General features: G+C 46.3%; 1 pseudogene; it reads left to right on the forward strand.

The window, feature by feature from the left end:
- Positions 1-14,173: 14,173 nt before the first annotated feature.
- On the forward strand, positions 14,174-14,618 carry LOC147734893 (transmembrane protein 238 pseudogene; annotated as a pseudogene).
- Positions 14,619-19,832: the final 5,214 nt, after the last annotated feature.

Below are 19,832 nucleotides of genomic sequence, written 5' to 3' on the forward strand. Positions count from 1 at the left end.
ATGCCTTTCTAAAAGACAACAGACTGGGGGCCTGTCTAAGAACAATAGGAAGTTCATTCCAAGCGCGCGGAGCCAGGTAGTGGAAGGAACGCCCTCCTTGTCTGGTTCGCTTGATGGATGGAACGACCATTTTAGACAAGGAGGCAGATCGCAGAGCTCTGCTCGGCTTGTAAAAAGCAAGGCGCTTTCTAATATACCTAGGGCCTGAGTCATGAAGAGCCTTATAGGTTAACGTCAGGCTTTTGAAGAGAACCCTCTGGGCTATAGGGAGCCAGTGCAGTTCCTTCAACAAGTTAGAGGCACTAGTTCGTCTGGGGAGTCCATAAATGGCCCTAGCGGCTGAATTTTGGACTACCTGCAGTCTCCTTATCAAATATTTTGGGAGTCCCAAATAGAGGGCATTTGCATAGTCCAAACGCGCCCCAACAAGTGCTTGGACTATGACCCTTCGATGGTTCACCGAAATCAAGGGGAGAAATTTCCTGAGCATCCGCAGGATTCCAAAGCATTTCCCCGAAAGACACGCAATTTGAGGCCCAAAGGTTAACTCATTATCAACAATGATACCCAGGTTTTTAGCCTTGGTACTAGCATTGGCAGGAGGAAACAGATCTTGTGGCCACCAACTTTTCCAGTTTGGTTCAGAGACACATCCGAAGAACAGCAGCTCCAATTTATCGGAGTTGCATTTCAAACCGTGTCTTTTGAACCAATCAAAGACTGCCTCTAAGCAGCCTCTGATACGGATCCCATCAAACACCTCGTCTTGTTATAAGTAAACAAGAGCTGGGTGTCGTCAGCGTAAGACACGATCTGAGCGCCAAACGACTCCGCAACCTCTGCAAGGGGGGCCATAAAGATGTTAAAAAGCAGGGGGCTAAGAATAGACCCCTGAGGGACCCCCACTTCCAGGGCTGCCATAGCTGCGGAGTGAGGTGGCGCCCAGATCGTTTGTCGACGGCTGGCTAGAAATGATTTAAGCCAGTTCCACACCGTCCCCCTGAGACCACAATTCCAGAGTCGAGTTAGGAGGGTATCATGGGGAACGGTGTCGAACGCCGCCGACAGGTCTAACATGACCAACATGGCCTTTCCTCCAGTATCTAAAACCTCTCTAATGGCGGTGGTGACTTCAAGTAATGCGGTCTCTGTGCTGTAATTCGCACGAAACCCAGATTGAGTAGTGTGCAACAAGTTGTTATTCTCGATAAAGTCAGAGATAGATCTGTGCACGTGTCTTTCCGCCACCTTCGCCAGAGCGGGGAGGAGAGAGATAGGCCTATAGTTGGCATGTATGATGGGATCCAGAGTTGTTTTTTTTATTAATGGAAGGATGAGAGCGCTCTTCCAGGCCTGAGGGACTATGCCAGAAGACAATGAGGAGTTGAGAATGGAATTGATGGGGCCATTTAGCAAAGGGGCTATTTTGTTGAGGCAAGAGACCGGGCAGGGATCTAAAGGAGAGCCCGATTTCAAGCCAGTCAGATGGTCTAATGAGGCAACAAGGCTTAGCTGTGGAAATTCCCAGAGGGTGGGTTGTAAGGAGGAGGGGGCATCAAGATCAGCTGCCTGAGGCTGTTTGGAATAAGTAGCAAGAGAGGCTTGGATGGATGTTATTTTGTCAACAAAATAATGTGCGAGTTCATTCAGCCAAAGTTCTGAGTGAGACTGAGCCGAGATGCCTAGGGATGGAGAAGTGAAGTCCTTAACAATTTAAAAAATTTCCTTACAGGAATTATCAGATTCGTCTATCCGACGTTCAAGATAGGATTTTTTTCCACTCCAAATCATCTTGTGGTAGGATTTAGTTAGGTTTTTAAACTTTTCTTTCTCAAGAGGATTGTAGTCTTTCCGCCAGGTTCTATCTGCTCTCTTGCAGTTTTTCCGGGCTTCTCTAAGCTGAGATGTGAACCAAGGAGCGGAAGGACGTTTGTTTCCGAGTTTGGCGGCATTCTCGGGCACGAGATCCGCCAATATAGTTGAGAGCCATTCCGTGTAGCGAGCTAGATCGATTTCCACATTACCTGACAAAGTGCAAGGTGAACGTGCCATGGCCTGTAGTAGCGTCTCATTAGATAACAGATGAAAAGGCCTGGAAAGACGTTTAGTAGGGATAGTGGGATTAGATCTAAGAGGAGGGGCGCTTGATAGGCTAAAAGTGATTAAGTAATGATCCGACCATAATACCGGTTGAGGAGCAAGTACGTTGATCGGAACGGTGGAAAAAACTTGGTCTAGAATATGGCCCTTATTGTGCGTAGAATCATGGATGAAAGGTGTGAGTCCTAATGTTGCTGTGACCTCCATGAGTTTCATTGTATCAGGATTTGTAGCCTCGTCCATGTGTATGTTTAAGTCGCCTAAGAGTAGACAATGTTCAGATTTAAGGCATGGGACTGAAAGTGCTACCTGTAGTTCATCCAGAAAAGAGCCTAATGGACCGGGAGTACGATATGCAAGAATACCGGTGCATGCTTGATGGGGAGACAAGTGAAGAGTGAAGCCGAGTGCCTCGGTGTCTTGAATATTGTCTATCAGGAAGGTAGTGCAGTGCAGCTGGTTGTTAACTATAATAGCCACACCACCCCCGCGTCCAGATGTTCTATCCCTCCTAATGATGGAATAATTAGGTGGAATGGCGTTGACTAAATCCGGGGCTGAGGTATCACTAAGCCATGTCTCAGTGAGAAAAAGGCAGGATATATCGGAATTATCGAGCAAATTCCATATATCTAGCGCATGACAGCCTAAAGAGCGTGTATTAAGGAGTAGGCAAGTGGTGATAATCGGAGGATGAGTCAGTTTTGGTTTGTTATATATAGGAACGCGCCAACCACAGACATTGCATCCTTTTCTGAGGATGCGACGGCCCGGAAAGACAGAGTGGCAGCGACCTACCGAAGGACGGAGATTGGAGAGGGTCTCTGATGAATATGAGATACACATAGCTAACACTGACAGCAGTAAGGGACCAGCCAGAGGAAGGTGCCAGCCAGCCGTCCTGCCCCGTCTGCTGCCGGAACGCTGACGGGCGCAGACGGGCAGGACTCTGGCGAGACTCCGGCGCTAGGGACGGCGCTCACGCAAACGCGCCCGCTAGCGCGGTAGAGCGTCCATTTCCTTTTATGTGGTCCACTAGAGCGCTCTCACCGCTCTGGGCCACACTCAAGATGGCCACCGTGTAAAGATGTAACTATCCCCAAAGAAAGCCCAATAAAGCACAAAAACGGCCGCTAGAGCAGTAAAATACTGGCGAAAATGCGTGCAGAAGGCCTAGGGGTGTGCTGTCTGCATTACAGGATGAAAATAACAATTTAAAAAAAAAAAAACGATTTTCCAATTAAAAAGCTTCAAACAGCTGACAATAGCACCAGTTTTGATGTCCCTTAGCAGGTAGCGCTGCTAGATCGTTTTTAGCGCAGAATCTCGCGAGCGCTGACACAGGGCTCCTTTTATGGGGTCCACTAGAGCCCTCTCACCGCTCTGGGCCACACTCAAGATGGCCGCCGTGTAAAGATTTAACAATCCCCAAAGAAAGCCCAATAAAGCACAAAAACGGCCGCTAGAGCAGTAAAATACTGGCGAAAATGCATGCAGAAGGCCTAGGGGTGTGCTGTCTGCATTACAGGATGAAAATAACAATTTGGAATTTGGAATGTTGGAAAGTGTAAGGCTATTATGCGTTGTAATGTTATGCGTTGTAATGGTATGCGCTGTAATGATTGCATTGTAATGGCATGCGATGTAATGGATGTTGCGTTGTAAAAGTTTTGTTGTAATGGTAGTGCGTTATAAAAGTTGCGTTGTAAAGGTTTCATTGGAATGGTGGTGCGTTGTAAAAGTTGCGTTGTAAAGTTTGTTCACCGCATGGAGTGGCTCGGTCTCATAATGCATTGAAGCAAATTGGGCGTGAGCCGGGCCCAAGGGACAATCCACCCATGGACCAACGGAGGGAGCAGGGGCCGAGAACACCAGGCACTTTTAAGGAGGGCACATTCATAAACGCCTGTGTTTATGTGTTTTGTCATAAAGCACAATTGTTAAATATATTATTGTATTTGAGTTCATTTTGACCTTTTTCTAAAACTATTTATGTACCATGCAAGACCCTGGCACATGTTAAAATGAGCAGGCCTCCTTCTCATGGGAGGAGCAAAACCCCATTGAACATTTTGGAGTCTATTTAGAGTTATTTGGTTTCCCCAAAAGGAGGCCTCAGGGGTCAGTGCATGGAAACTAGGTTTTGAGTGAGCCTTTCTGACAGATGGGCCATCCAGAGTTCAGCAGGTGGGTGCTGTAAGTGACTTCCTGTATGTGAAAGAGGAAATCCATGTTCATGGAGGGAGTTATGTTATGTTAATAATTTCTTATAGAGCGCACGTTCACCGGGAGGTTTCATGGCGCTAACTCTAACGAATGGGGGAACCAGACAGGGACTACACGTGTGCCTGTGTGAATAGCCAAGTCTTGAGCATCTTACTGAAGCACAAGAGGTCATTGCAGGATCGAATCTCTGATGGGAGGTTATTCCATAGTCTGGGGGCCAGAGTTGCAAACCTGCGTTTGCCCTGGCGATGTAGCTTAAAGGATGGAGTGGCCAGGAGTTGAAGATTAGCGGAGTGGAGGTTGCGGGCAGGGATATACCTAGGTATAAGGGATGTGATGAACTTAGGGCTGCGGCTGTGAAGGGACTTAAAGATGATACAGGCCGTCTTCAATGCGATGCGTTGAGGGATGGGGAGCAAGTGAAGTTTTTTTAGCAGTGGTCTGGCAGACTGCCACCTAGGTTGCTGATGGATTAGCCTGGCCGCCTGGTTCTGGACCAATTGGAGGCGTTTGCGGAGGCCGAGTGGAAGGCCCAGGTAAATAGCGTTGGCATAATCCACATGTGATAGTAACAAGGTTATCACGACCTGGATCACGGCTGAGTGGGTGAACATGCGGCTGATTTTCCTGATCTTACGAAGTTGGAAGAAACAGGTGGACACCATCGTGCCTACTTGGGTCTTTAAGGATAGATCGTCGTTGATGATCTCCCCTAGACTTTTTACTGAACTTGATGGAGTGGGGGCTGGGCCAAGGTCGGTGGGCCAATAGTATGGGCTCCAGAGGAATTGGCTATGCCCATTAAGGACCAGCTCAGTCTTACCGGGTTTAGCTTCAGGTGATTATGGTCCATCCACTGACGGATGTGAAGCATGGTACCCTGAAAATCCTGAATTGATTCGGGGGAGTTGTCGATAGTAAAAATCAGCTGGAGATCATCAGCGTAGTTGAAGGTGATTGTTTTCCGTTTCTTTTAAGGACTGAATCAGAGGTATCAGATATAAGTTAAACAACAAAGGGGAGGGTGAGGATCCCTGCGGAATCCCACAAGTCGTGGGAAGCTTAGGGGCAGTAAAAGGGGCTAGGTTTACGGCCTCAGAGTGGTCGCTGAGAAAGGATCGAATCCAGCTGTAAGTCGCCCTGCGGATGCCGGCTAGTTTGACACGGTCCATTTGGATAGTATGATCGACCATGTCAAACGCGGCCGAGAGGTCCAAGAGGACAAGGGCCTGGGGGATCCCTCTGTCAGCGTTACCTCCTAAGGCATTCAGCACTGCAAGAATTACTGACTCGGTGGAATGGGCAGGGCGAAATCCTGCTTGATGAGGGTCTAAGTAGTCAGACTGCTCAATAAAGTTAGTAAGGCATGTTGTTACATGAGCTTCAAGGACCTTGGCCAGAAAGGGAAGCAGTAGTTGGAGAGGTTTTGTGGGTCTGACCCTAGCTTCTTCAAGAGGGGGACTACAATAGCATCCTTAAACGCTTTGGGGACCCTGCCCTGGGACAAGGATTCATTCAGGAAAGCCAAGATGGGAGGGGAAAGGACAGAGAATGCGTTGTTTAAAATATGAGGAGGACAGTTGTCCCTTGGCAATCCAGATTTCACCCTGGCCACTAGAGCTTGAAGGGACTGGTCATTGATGGGGGGGAAAGTGGTCAAGAGTATGGGGATTGGGTAATAAAGCAAATTGATTCTCTTTAAGGCAGGTGGTGGGAATGCTGGTTTTAATATTGACAATCTTTTCTAGAAAGTATGCATTCAGAGAATCACACAGGGCTTGGATGGCCACGGGCTTGGGGAGAATTCTCTTGGCGTTGGATAGCTCATTTACTATGGCAAAGATATAAAGTGTGCACCCTATGACAATCGCAGCCGCGTGCCCTTTGTGCATGGGTGCTGACATCTTGGGAATGGTTTCTTGGGAGGCTGTAAGGGAAATAACCTTATCTTGCTGGATGTTAATTGGTCATGTAAAGTATTGTACTCTAGGGCTATATAAGGCTGCTGTGCTGTTTGATTCAGTGCACTGCTACATGGAAGACTTGTCAAGAAGCCCAGTTCTGTCTTGCTTCCCTCTCTGGGTATTTTGCTGTTAATTCTCTCGGTTTTCTTTTGTTTTGACATTATTGTCAACATTGATTGCAAGGAACAAAGCTATCCCTCGGGTAGCATCTAGCCGTCTAATTGTCTGTCTTGCTATTTTAAATCCACATATCTATCCCGGGGGCAGAGAGAACCGATCATCAACTAAAATCTTCTTGATAGACAGGGCACTAGTGAACAGAAGGCCTCAGGAAAAGAGAACCTCAAAGATTACTCTCATGGGATAGAAACAAGAAAGGATTGTGGATACATAATAGAGGTGGGCGTAGTGTGCGTAGTGGGGCTACGCAAAGCTCCGCAAAGCGGGGCGGTAGCTAGACCCACCCACACACTTCGCGTAGCCCCACTACTCGCCGCCCGCCTCCCTCCCGCCCTCTTCTACATGCCTAATTTAATATTAAACTGATTGAAAGTAATTAAAAAAGATTTAAATGACATGCTGTGTCCTGGGGCTCCCTCTTCCTGCTGTCGCGCCAAATTCTTCCACACAAATGCGCATGCGCGGACGCCCGCGCATGCTCTTTTCTTGGGAGAAATGTGCCTGCATGGGTGCCCGCATGTCAGGTAAGTCTTTTTGAATTACTTTTTATCAGTTTAACATTAAATTAGGCATGTAGAAGAGGGCGGGAGGGAGGCGGGTGCCGGGCAACTTCGCTCCGCCATGAAGTGTGCATAGTGTTGCCTACTACGCCTACTTTGCTTATCGCAAAGTAGGCAACACTACGCACACTCCGTGGATGAAGCGGAGCACTGCGCTGAGGGTTAATAAGTAGAAGGAATATGAGGCCAGATGAACATATGTTTGGCTGTACGATTTCCAAATAGCAACACACAACCACACAACCACAACCACACAACCACACACACACAACCACACAACCACACACACAACCACACACACAATGAAAACCACACACACACCCAACCAAATACAACCACACACAACCACACATTCACAACCACACACACACAACCACACACAACCACAACCACACCCCCACACACACTACCACACACACACAACCACACACACACAACCACGCACACCCAACCACCCACACCCAACTACATACACACAACCACACACACAACCACCCACACAACCACACATACAACCACACATACAACCACACACCCAACTACACACACACAGCCATACACCCAACTACACACACACAACCACACAACACACACAACCACACACACCCAAACACAACCCCACATACAACCACACAACCACACACACAACAACACACACACACACAACCACACACACAACCACACAAACACAAAAACAACCACACACACAACCACAAACAGCCATACACACAATCACACACAACCACGATGGCACACAAGCACACACACAACAACAACCACACACAACCACACCCACACAAATGCACACACAAACACAACCACACACACAACCACACACACAACCACACGCACACACAACCACACACCCACCCACACACACCAACACACACCCAAACACAACCCATACACAACCACACAACCACACACACACAACCACACACACAACCACAACCACACATATAACCACACACAAAACCACACAGGGCTTGGGTGGCCACAGGCTTGGGGAGAATTCTCTTAGCGTTGGATAGCTCATTTACTATGGCAAAGATATCAAGTATGCACCCTATGACAGTCGCAGCCGCGTGCCCTTTGTGCATGGGTGCTGACATCTTGGGAATGGTTTCTTGGGAGGCTGTAAGGGAAATAACCTGGATCTTATCTTGCTAGATGTTAATTGGTCATGTAAAGTATTGTACTCTAGGGCTATATAAGGCTGCTGTGCTGTTTGATTCAGTGCACTGCTACATGGAAGACTTGTCAAGAAGCCCAGTTCTGTCTTGCTTCCCTCTCTGGGTATTTTGGTGTTAATTCTCTCGGTTTTCTTTTGTTTTGACATTATTGTCAACATTGATTGCAAGGAACAAAGCTATCCCTCGGGTAGCATCTAGCCGTCTAATTGTCTGTCTTGCTATTTTAAATCCACATATCTATCCCGGGGGCAGAGAGAACCGATCATCAACTAAAATCTTCTTGATAGACAGGGCACTAGTGAACAGAAGGCCTCAGGAAAAGAGAACCTCAAAGATTACTCTCATGGGATAGAAACAAGAAAGGATTGTGGATACATAATAGAGGTGGGCGTAGTGTGCGTAGTGGGGCTACGCGAAGCTCCGCAAAGCGGGGCGGTAGCTAGACCCACCCACACACTTCGCGTAGCCCCAATACTCGCCGTCCGCCTCCCTCCCGCCCTCTTCTACATGCCTAATTTAATATTAAACTGATTGAAAGTAATTAAAAAAGATTTAAATGACATGTTGCGTCCTGGGGCTCCATCTTCCTGCTGTCGCCCCAAATTCTTCCAGACAAATGCGCATGCGCGGACGCCCGCGCATGCTCTTTTCTTGCGAGAAATGTGCCTGCATGGGTGCCCGCATGTCAGGTAAGTCTTTTTGAATTACTTTTTATCAGTTTAACATCAAATTAGGCATGTAGAAGAGGGCGGGAGGGAGGCGGGTGCCGGGCAACTTCGCTCCGCCATGAAGTGTGCATAGTGTTGCCTACTACGCCTACTTTGCTTATCGCAAAGTAGGCAACACTACGCACACTCCGTGGATGAAGCGGAGCACTGTGCTGAGGGTTAATAAGTAGAAGGAATATAAGGCCAGATGAACATATGTTTGGCTGTACGATTTCCAAATAGCAACACACAACCACACAACCACAACCACACAACCACACACACACAACCACACAACCACACACACAACCACACACACAATGAAAACCACACACACACCCAACCACATACACCCACACACAACCACACATTCACAACCACACACACACAACCACACAGAACCACAACCACACCCCCACACACACTACCACACACACACAACCACACACACACAACCACGCACACCCAACCACCCACACCCAACTACATACACACAACCACACACACAACCACTCACACAACCACACATACAACCACATATACAACCACACACCCAACTACACACACACAGCCACACACCCAACTACACACACACAACCACACAACACACACAACCACACACACCCAAACACAACCCCACATACAACCACACAACCACACACACAACAACACACACACACAACCACACACACAACCAAACAAACACAAAAACAACCACACACACAACCACAAACAGCCATACACACAATCACACACAACCACGACGGCACACAAGCACACACACAACAACAACCACACACAACCACACCCACACAAATACACACACAAACACAACCACACACACAACCACACGCACACACAACCACACACCCACCCACACACACCAACACACACCCAAACACAACCCATACACAACCACACAACCACACACACACAACCACACACACAACCACACATATAACCACACACAAAACCACACACACAGCCACACACAGAACCACAACCGCACACAACCACAACTGCAAACAACCACAACCCCACACACAACCACACCACACACACACAACCACACACACAACCACAACCACACACACAACCAGAACCACATAACTACACACACAACCACATATACACACACAACCACACACACAACCACACACACACACAACCACACCCCACAACCACACACACACAACCACAACCACACACACAATCAAAACCACACACACAACCACACACACAACCAACTACACACACACACAACCACAACCACACACCCAATGACACACAAACACAACCACAAACCCACAACCACATACACAACAAATACACCCACACACACAACCACTCAAACACAACCACACAGCCACACACACACAACAACACAACCACACACACACACAATCACAACCACACACACAACCAACTACACACACACAACCACAACCACACACCCAACTGCACAAACACAACCACACACCCACACCCACACACAACCACAACCACACACCCATCTAATACAACCACACACAACCACACAACCACCCAAACACAACCATACACACAACCACACACCCACACACACAACAACACACACAACCATACAACCACACACAACCACACACACAACTACACACACACAACCACACACACACAACTGCACACACAACCAACTACACATAGACAACCACAACCACACACCCAACTACACACACACACAACCACCCAACCACAAAACCACAACCACACAGCCAAACACACAGCCACACACAACCACACACAAAACCACACACACAACCACAACCACACACACACCCAAACACAACCACACAACCACCCAAACACAACCACACACACAACCACACACACACAACCACACACAACCACACAACCACCCACACAACCACACACACAGCCAAACACACAACCAGACACAACTACACACACAACCATACAGACAACACACACAACCACACACACACAACCACACACACAACCAAACACACAACCACACACACAGCCACACATACAGCCACACACACAACCACACACACAACCACACACACAATCACAAACACACAACCAAAACCACACACACAACCACACACACCCACACAACCACACACACACAACTACACAACCACACACACAACCACAACCACACAACCACACACACACAACCACAACCACACATACAACCACACACACACAACCACACATGCAACCACACACAACCACAACCACACATACAACCACACACACACAACCACACACACACAACCACACATACAACCACACCATCAGCGCACACTTTCTCCAGGCACAAACACCACCAGCCATCAGTGCACGCTTTCACCGGGCACAAACACCACCAGCCGTCAGTGCACGCTTCCACCAGGCACACACATACCACCAGCCGTCAGTGCACACTTTCACCACGCACACACATACCACCACCCGTCAGTGCATGCTTTCACCAGGCACACACCACCAGCCATCATTGCACGCTTTTACCAGGCACACACACCAGCAGCCGTCAGTGCACGCTGCCACCAGGCACACGCACCACCAGCCAGCAGTGGTGCACACTTCCACCAGGTGCACACACACACCAACAGCCATCAGTGCACAATTTCTACAGGCATACACACCACCAGCCATCCGTTCACACATCAATTGTTAACGCATCCACAATTAAATAGTGTAGCAATCGCAGTACGGCGCACTGTACTTTTAAACATATTTATCTAAAGCGCAGCATTCCACCATTTCTACAAAAATAAATTCACATTTTTTTGGCCTACCATTTATAGACTTTTGTTACAGTTGGTGTTGCAATATTTAGCCATGCCAATAGCTCAAACGTAATTAATGCAAGACCTATTGCATTGCAAATGCTTGTTTTACATGTTCCGAGATTTGTTCTTTTACAAAAAAATGATGTTCTGAAAAGAGTTTAAATGGGAACGTTTCGTTATGAAAGAAAGTGCATTAATTTTTCCACGTTTTATAAAATGTATTTACACGCATTCTAGTGTTCGATTGTCCACCATTTTAGAAACCATAGGGGCAGATTCACAAGAAAGTGCAACTGTAGAGATGCGCCGCTTTCCCTATGCCACCCTGAGAAACACTTGCGCCACCATGGAAGCGCCTTATTTACAATACGGTGCACCATGGCACAAGGATTAACAGATGCATCAGAAATTCTGACGCATTTGTTTGCGCAAAAGTCACGCATTGCTGGAGTCGTGTTGCAATCACGACGCAACTCCAGCAATGCATGACGAGGCCTATCCTCATTGTGCTGTGTCACTCCTTGCGCCTGCTCCAAGCAGGCGTAAGGTTTTGACGCAGTGGTGTCCTAGAAGTGGCGCCGTGCAATCTTTTAGATTTCTCTGCGTCACTTCTACCAGGCTTCCTGACGCAGATATAATGAGATGCAGGACTTTACAATGTGACACATCACCCTAGATGCGCCATGTTGTAAATGGGCTGCATTTTTACGCAGCCACTGTGTCCTAAATAGTGACACAACGGGGGCAAATAAAATGACAAATGACGCAAGGGGCTTCTGAGTCTGGCCCACTGTATTTTGTGATATGTGTAAAAATTGGATAAGGACTGCATTTTGAGTCTTCAAATCTTTTTTTTTTTTATATATAAATAGTGTGTTGTAAGCAACATGTGATGCATTTTTTTAAATTATATAGTATGTTTGGATATTCATTTTAATGGTAGTTTTATTATTAATATGCAAAAATACGTGGTTAAGGCATGCGGAGTATTAATTTTCGTGGTTGATACGTTTTTAACGTATTGTAAAGAAATGTGTGGTTTAGACATTCCTGGTAAAAATGTGCATTGTTCTTGTGTTGTTGTTGTTTCGCATGCGTGGTTCAGGCATGCAGGGCCCAATTCACAGAACTAACTTAAGACAAAATCCTAAACTTACTACTTTTGGTATTCACAGAAGTTAGGATTTTGTCTTAAGTTTGTCTTAAGACAGACTTAAGACAAAATCCTAACTTAAGTCTGTCTTAAGTCTGTCTTAAGTTTGTCTTAAGACAAACTTAAGACAAAATCCTAACTTCTGTGAATACCAAAAGTAGTAAGTTTAGGATTTTGTCTTAAGTTAGTACTGTGAATCGGGCCCGCATTATTTATCATATCGTGGTTCCCTCATACAAAGGTTATTGAAAGAGTGGCCTTGATAAAGATGTTGGTTGTCCAGTTAAGGCTTTTCCTATCAATTACATTCCTCATTATAATTAATAAATCATACTTTAGAGAACTAGATCAATTGTTTCAAAAATCATCTAGGAAAAGAGACAGCCCAGGACGAAAATAGCAGCAGGGCACGGATCAGTGGTCCACGCAGGATGTGGACCCCTTGCTGAAAAGAGTGACTTTCTAAGATGGCGACGTTACTTGCCCGCACAACCGCCCCTAATGTTCTTAGATGGCGTTGACTTACCCGTCCATCTACCAAGTACAGGGCTGCCTGTCAATCTTGTGTTACAAAAGAGGGTGGTGATGGACGGAGCATCTGAACCAATCAAACACTCACACCCAGTCAAAAGATCTGGGTTTGATCCATCACCATTTTTTAGCCCACTCTGCCACCCCAGTTCAGACATGGCTATATGCAAATCAGTCTGACCCTGTGCCTCATGGGAACAGTCCAGCCCGAACTGGCAAGCCATGCCTTCCCTGGACCGGAAACAAGCTTCTAAGGACCGGTTTCTGGCATTACAGCTGTCTTCAGCCCGGCTTGCTTGAATCCAGTGGCAAAGTGAGCAAGGGACTCACGTCTGAGCATACCCTTCCACACTTATGGCGGCCAAAGTGGTACAAAAAGGGTTAGTGATGGACGGAGCATCTGAACCAATCAACACTCACACCCAGTCAAAAGATCTGGGTTTGATCCATCACCATTCTTTAGCCCACTCTGCCACCCCATTTCAGACATGGCTATATGAAAATCAGTCTGACCCTGTGCCTCATGGGAACAGTCCAGACCGAACTGCCAAGCCATGCCTACGGGTATCTAGTTCTGTCATTGCAGCATGTGTTTGTGTGGGGTGAGATGAGGCAAAACAATTAAGCCTGCTCGCCACCTCCAGCAGTCTGTAACGTGATATCTTCCTCCTACAACAGGTTTGTTCGTTTTTCGGAGTCTCCTGGACAACACACCTTTGCAGCCACCTCGCCCTCACGCTGCCACCTGGGGTTGCACAGACATGGCTCCAACAGCTCTCGGACGGTGCCAGATGGCTCTCATGTTCCTTGTTCTGATGGACCTGGTGGGGTTGGCCTCCCTCCTAGTGGGTATCTTCGCCCAGCTGCAGATCAACGGGAGGGACTTTGCTGATCTACACAGGCGCCATTCTGGTTTTCCTGAGCCTCATTGGTTGGATCTTCTGGTACATGGGCAATATCGACATTTCCCGGGAGGAGCTGGAGCGAGACTATGTTGTCAAAGGAGGCACACTCACCCACCTGGCCCGCAAGATCTCCCACGGCCTCTCTCGCCACAGTGGCAAGCCAGGGGGAGGTGGAATAAAGAAGGGAGGGCCACACAGGGGTATCGGAGGCGCGGCAGCAACGGGGGAGGACAGCCTGCAGCTGCACCGCATCAAGGAGCCACCCACAGAAAGGGGTCCCCGGCGTGACCTGTTAGAATAAGTTGAAGGCTTCGCCCCACCGTTCATGGCTTCGGTCTGCTGCTGGCAACAACAGAGTTAATTTTGATGAGTGGAACTTAGTCCAATAGCCACCTACCCACTTTTTACGATAGCCATGGTAGATGGCTGAAGGACAGACAATTACCCCTTGCAATAACTGCTGCCTGGTATGGGAATAATGTTAGAACATTCAGTGAGTTTGTACGAATTGGGCCCACACTTGCCCATCATGTGTTTTCTCTAAATGCAGACAAGCCCTGTGTGGTGTCAGACTTTATTTACCCTTCAGTACCCAATTGTGTAGTCCTACTGTTTCAAGTCACATTGATCTAGACCAGAACTCCCAGAATGCATTTTGTTCTAAATAAATGAATGGGTGGTAAAGGTGGTGCTTCCTGTGACCTGGAGTCCAGGCTAACCACTCACGAGACTGGGGTGCGCCCCATCGCCTGTGGAGTTAGAGTCGAAAGTCGCTGGTGTTTACTCATTCGGCCAATACACACTGCTTGCGTGCAATGTCCTGGGGGGGTAACCTAATTGCCTCCTTCTTACCACAGAGGTTGTAACAGGCTGGGATCACAAGTGGTGAGATCACACCTCGCCTTTTATTAAGTAAAAGCCATTTTGCTTTGCTGTACAATACCATTAGCAAAGCAAATGGCTTTAACTTAACCAAAGGCGAGAACTGTTGCACTTTCAATGCTTGTTTTTGCATTTCAGTCACCTGATCCGGATATCGTCATGTATCGCCCTACTACTCAACAAGACTCCACTTCCTTTCCTGGCCTTGCCTGCTGCCTGACCTGCCTGACCTGCCCGACCTACCCGAGAGTGAAGAAGTTAAAATGTGCTGCTGACATCCAGTGACAAAATTATTTTCGGCTTGTCAACGGTTTTGTGAAGTCGATCACAAGGTAAGGGACCAGCCGATGGCACCAGGGCTCTGCAGTGTCCGTGACAGGGAGGGTGGGGTGTAGCGGGGATAATTTGCTATTTTCTTGGCTATTTCTGAAGTTAGTATTGTCTTTCGGCCCTATTTAGCAATTTACGAAAAACCTACAGGTTCAGAGAAACCGAGGACCACCAAGGGGTGCTTCTAGCTTTATGGCTCATTATGGTACCATGAGAGTCAGCAAGAGGGCATCATATACCAACTCATAGCCGGAAAATATGGCCTTGGATCACGAAGATTGGGAGGGCACAAATGGCAAACTGACATTTTACCTGGGACTAAGACGATCAAGTGCGCCGGAGCTGATGCTGTAGTGGACGAGCAGGGCAGAACATGATTAGGTACTGGAGAATGGCAGTTCTTGATATCACAAGTCAGTACACTAAAATAAGTTACTTACACATGTGCCATTTTATTAGCAGGGCCTTCAGTTTCGAAGCTACGACTGTAAAAACTACAATAAAGTGATAATGGGCAAAGAGCTGAATTTCTTAACAGTTCGTGCACATGGTGGCGAACTGAACCCAAAGGTCCCATTAGCAGAAGGGTAAACGTTCAGCCAGAGCGCCATTAATGCGACTGACTAGTTCTTTTCAGAGAGAGCGGACGTCATTTCAGGCAATTGTCTTACCCCGAGAGCCATCATTATTTGGCGAATCGTATAAAAAGGTTTGCAGTAGAAGCTCCCACAACAGCAATTTTCTGACCATTTAACCCGTAATTGTTGTTCGCTGTTTAGAGGATTGTATTCAAAAGATTCTCACCCTTACTTCTAAATGGCATCCTCTTTATTTATCCTTTTGGGGGAGGCTAGATACGATTAAGATGATGCTATCCCCTATTATACTTTTTACCGTTTCCAACATCCCTTTGTCCTTTCCTTCCAAATATTTTAAGAAAATTAATTCTATCCTTTCAGCCTTCTTGTGGGGGCACAAAAAATCTCGTATGTCCTTGAACAAACTATCTCGACCCAAATCAGAGGGGGGGGGTGAATTTTCCCAACTTCTCTTTGTACCATAAATCTTTTTTGTTACACCACATCTCCAGGTGGCTTTTGGGTATTAATGCTTCCTCTCCTCTTTGGTTAGATCTAGAGGAATCTTTCATCTCTCCCTTTCTTTTTCAAGAGTATCTTATGTTCTCTCGCAAACCACAAGGTGTAGTTACTCCTATTATCAAACATACCACTAAACTTCTTCCTACTCTCCCTATCACTTCCTTTTTCGATCAACCCATTTGGCATAATGGTTCTATCTTGATAAATAAGAAGCCCATTTTTTGGAAGGCATGGAGATCACATGGTCTTATATGGGTTCACCAACTATATAACCATGGTCGGCCCCTTTCCTTCTCTTCGGCCACTTCTTTGTTTAATTTTCCTTCTTCCTTCCGAACCAAATATTCCTTGTTAATTTCTGCTTTTCAAGAGGCTCACAATACCTATCTCACTTCTCCTTCTCCTGTTTATCCAATACCCTCCTGTATGCCTTCTTTGCACTCTTTACTCCTCAAACGTGCTAAGGCTTCCAATATTTATGCTGCTCTTTTATCCTCCCCCTCACCTAGGCTTAAAACACAAACGGAGGAGACTTGGGAAAGAGAGTTACAAGTTTCTTGGACTACTGCTCTCTGGGATAAAATTTGGCTTAAACTACGCAAATCTTCTAGAGCCGCCAGCGCAACTCAGACGTTATTTTTTATTTATAATCGCCTATTATTTTCCCTTCTCACTCTAAGCAAGCAATTTCTAGCTGTCACGGACTCATGCTGGTCGTGTTCTAAGCCCGGAGCAGATCTTTTTCACATGCTTTTTGGACCCAAGTATGGTCCCAGATTAACAAAATTTTTCTCTCCACACACCCCTTTTCCGTCTCGCACATTTTCCTGGGGAGTGTCTCTCCTATTTGGAAACACTGCAATATGGGTACCAGAATTATAGATCTATTGTTAGCAGTTGCTTTTCAACAAATTACAAAAAATTGGATAGACTTTACCAAAATTTCTTATCAGGCCTGATGGTATGCAGTCTGTTATAATCACAGATTAGATACGACTTTTGTTTATCCATTGTCCATGGCGACAAATCGAAAACTGTTATGGGCACCTGTTACCACCTTGTTTGATGATAGTGCCAGACATTCTTTGCCTATTTCTCCTTTGCAAAAAGAAGTTTCTAAGCCTCCGTGAGGATGCCTTGATGTTCCATATTGTTTAAATGTAATACATGTTGTTACTTTATATTTGCATTTCTGAATTACATTTGTTTTCATTGTGACTGTTATGTATAGTATATACCTTCTCAGCTGTATTTTGTTATAGATATTAGTCGTGCTTATAGCATATTGCATTTTTCTTTTCTCTCTTTTCTATACCTTCATTCTTTTCTCTTTTGCGATGCTTTATACTTATTTCTTTTCTTTAAGAATATTTGAATTCATTTTTATGTAACATGTTTTTATGATATGTTATGCTTACCTTATCTGAACTTCTTTTAATAAAATTTTGTTCTTGAAACTTAAGAAAGACCGTAATTGTTGAGAAAATGTGATTTCATGACACAATGTTCCAGTCAGTGGGAAAAAAAATATTTCCAAACATGAGGGCTGTGTTCGTGAGTGACTATTGTAACGAATAAAAGAATCCTGGTGTCAAATACATTAGAAAGGAAGCAGGTCAGTGATTAAACCATGAAAGTTGCAGGTCGCTTCTCTGTGCTTTGAACTTCAAAAAAGGTCAGATTTGACGAAAGACATTTAGGGCATGGAACATAAAACATTCTGATAAGAGCTCATGTCAAGTGATGATAGCAGCATGGACACATGTTGCCAGGGAACTAGGACCTGATCAGCCGATAAATCTCGTTTTTTGGGCTACTGGTTTTGCCAATGCTGTTTCGGGGGGTTAGCTGGTTAGAGGAGGGAGGCACATGAGGGAGAGACCAACACGGAGCAGGGGAGGTGTTTTCCAGGAGGGGAGAACATGGGTCACAGGGGTGATTGCAGTGGAAGCACACAAGCCAGAGAGCAAAACAGGTTTTGGGGGACCACAAAGGTAGAGAGCTACATGGAGTGCGGGGCAGGGGGTGTTTTCAGGGTAGAGAATCACACAGAGGGGGAGAGAGTAACACAAAGACTGGAGGAAGTTTGCAGGGGGAAGCACACGAGTAAGATAGCAACACAGAGCAGACCGAGCATATTCATGGGGGAGAAGCACAGAACAGATAGGGAGAAACAGAGATCATGGGGCAAGGGAGGTTTAAAGGGGAGAGAAGCACACAAGAGGGAGAGAAATACAGTAAAAGGGCAAGGGAGAAATGAGGAAGACAGGGATTTGCAGGGGAAAGCACACAGGAGAGAGAGCAACACTGAGTGCAGGGGTGTTTAGAAGCTGAAGAAAGCACATGATGGATAAAGCAACACAACACTGAAGACTAAGATGTGTGGTCAGTACTTGTGTCTCAACTTGCAATCTTGTTCATCCCTCCAAAGAAGCATAGGTACTTTACCATCACTTTTAATTGGATGGCTTTTAGAAAGTTACATTTTCCTTGCTTGAAGCATTTTAGGTTAAACAATATTTGCTCTCCAAGTTTTCACAACTATAGATTGCATTTGAATGTGTGAACATGGTATGAAACACAACTTTTTATTTCAGGTGTTTTGCAACAGCTTCTCATTGCTGAATAGGGTGCTGTTAGATCTGGGGGTCTCTAGTTGGCAGTGATAGGTACTAATGTCCAAATACAGACCCTTGTTCTAGTCAGGGTAAGGGGGATACACTCTTTGGATAACCCCTGCTCACCCCCTTGGTAGCTCGGCACGTGCACACAGGCTTATCAAAGGCAATGTGTAAAGTATTTGTACCAACACTCACAGTAACACAGTGAAAACAACAAAAATTTACTCCACACCAGTTCAGAAAAATAAAGTATCTTTATCTAAACTTCACTAGAACAAAAAATCCAACATACACAGTTCAAGAGTATGATTTTAAAAGAGTTCTAGGGTTTGCGTCAAAATAATCCACAGTTGCGTCAGTTTTAGCCCAAAGTACCTGTAGATGCGACAAACGTTCCTAGCAGCAACTGCAGCATCGAAAAACAAGCAATGCGCCACTCCTGAGACCCTGGGGAGGTGATGCAACAACCCCGCTGCACGCAGGAGGCTTGTTGCGACGAATGTGGTCTGTATGGGGAGAGATGCGATACCTTGTATGGATTCCAGGGTGCAGGTTCTCCAGAGGAAGCATCTCGCACAGGCA

This window comes from Lissotriton vulgaris, chromosome 1_2 (genome assembly GCF_964263255.1).
Source record: "Lissotriton vulgaris chromosome 1_2, aLisVul1.2, whole genome shotgun sequence".
Lineage (NCBI taxonomy): Eukaryota > Metazoa > Chordata > Amphibia > Caudata > Salamandridae > Lissotriton > Lissotriton vulgaris.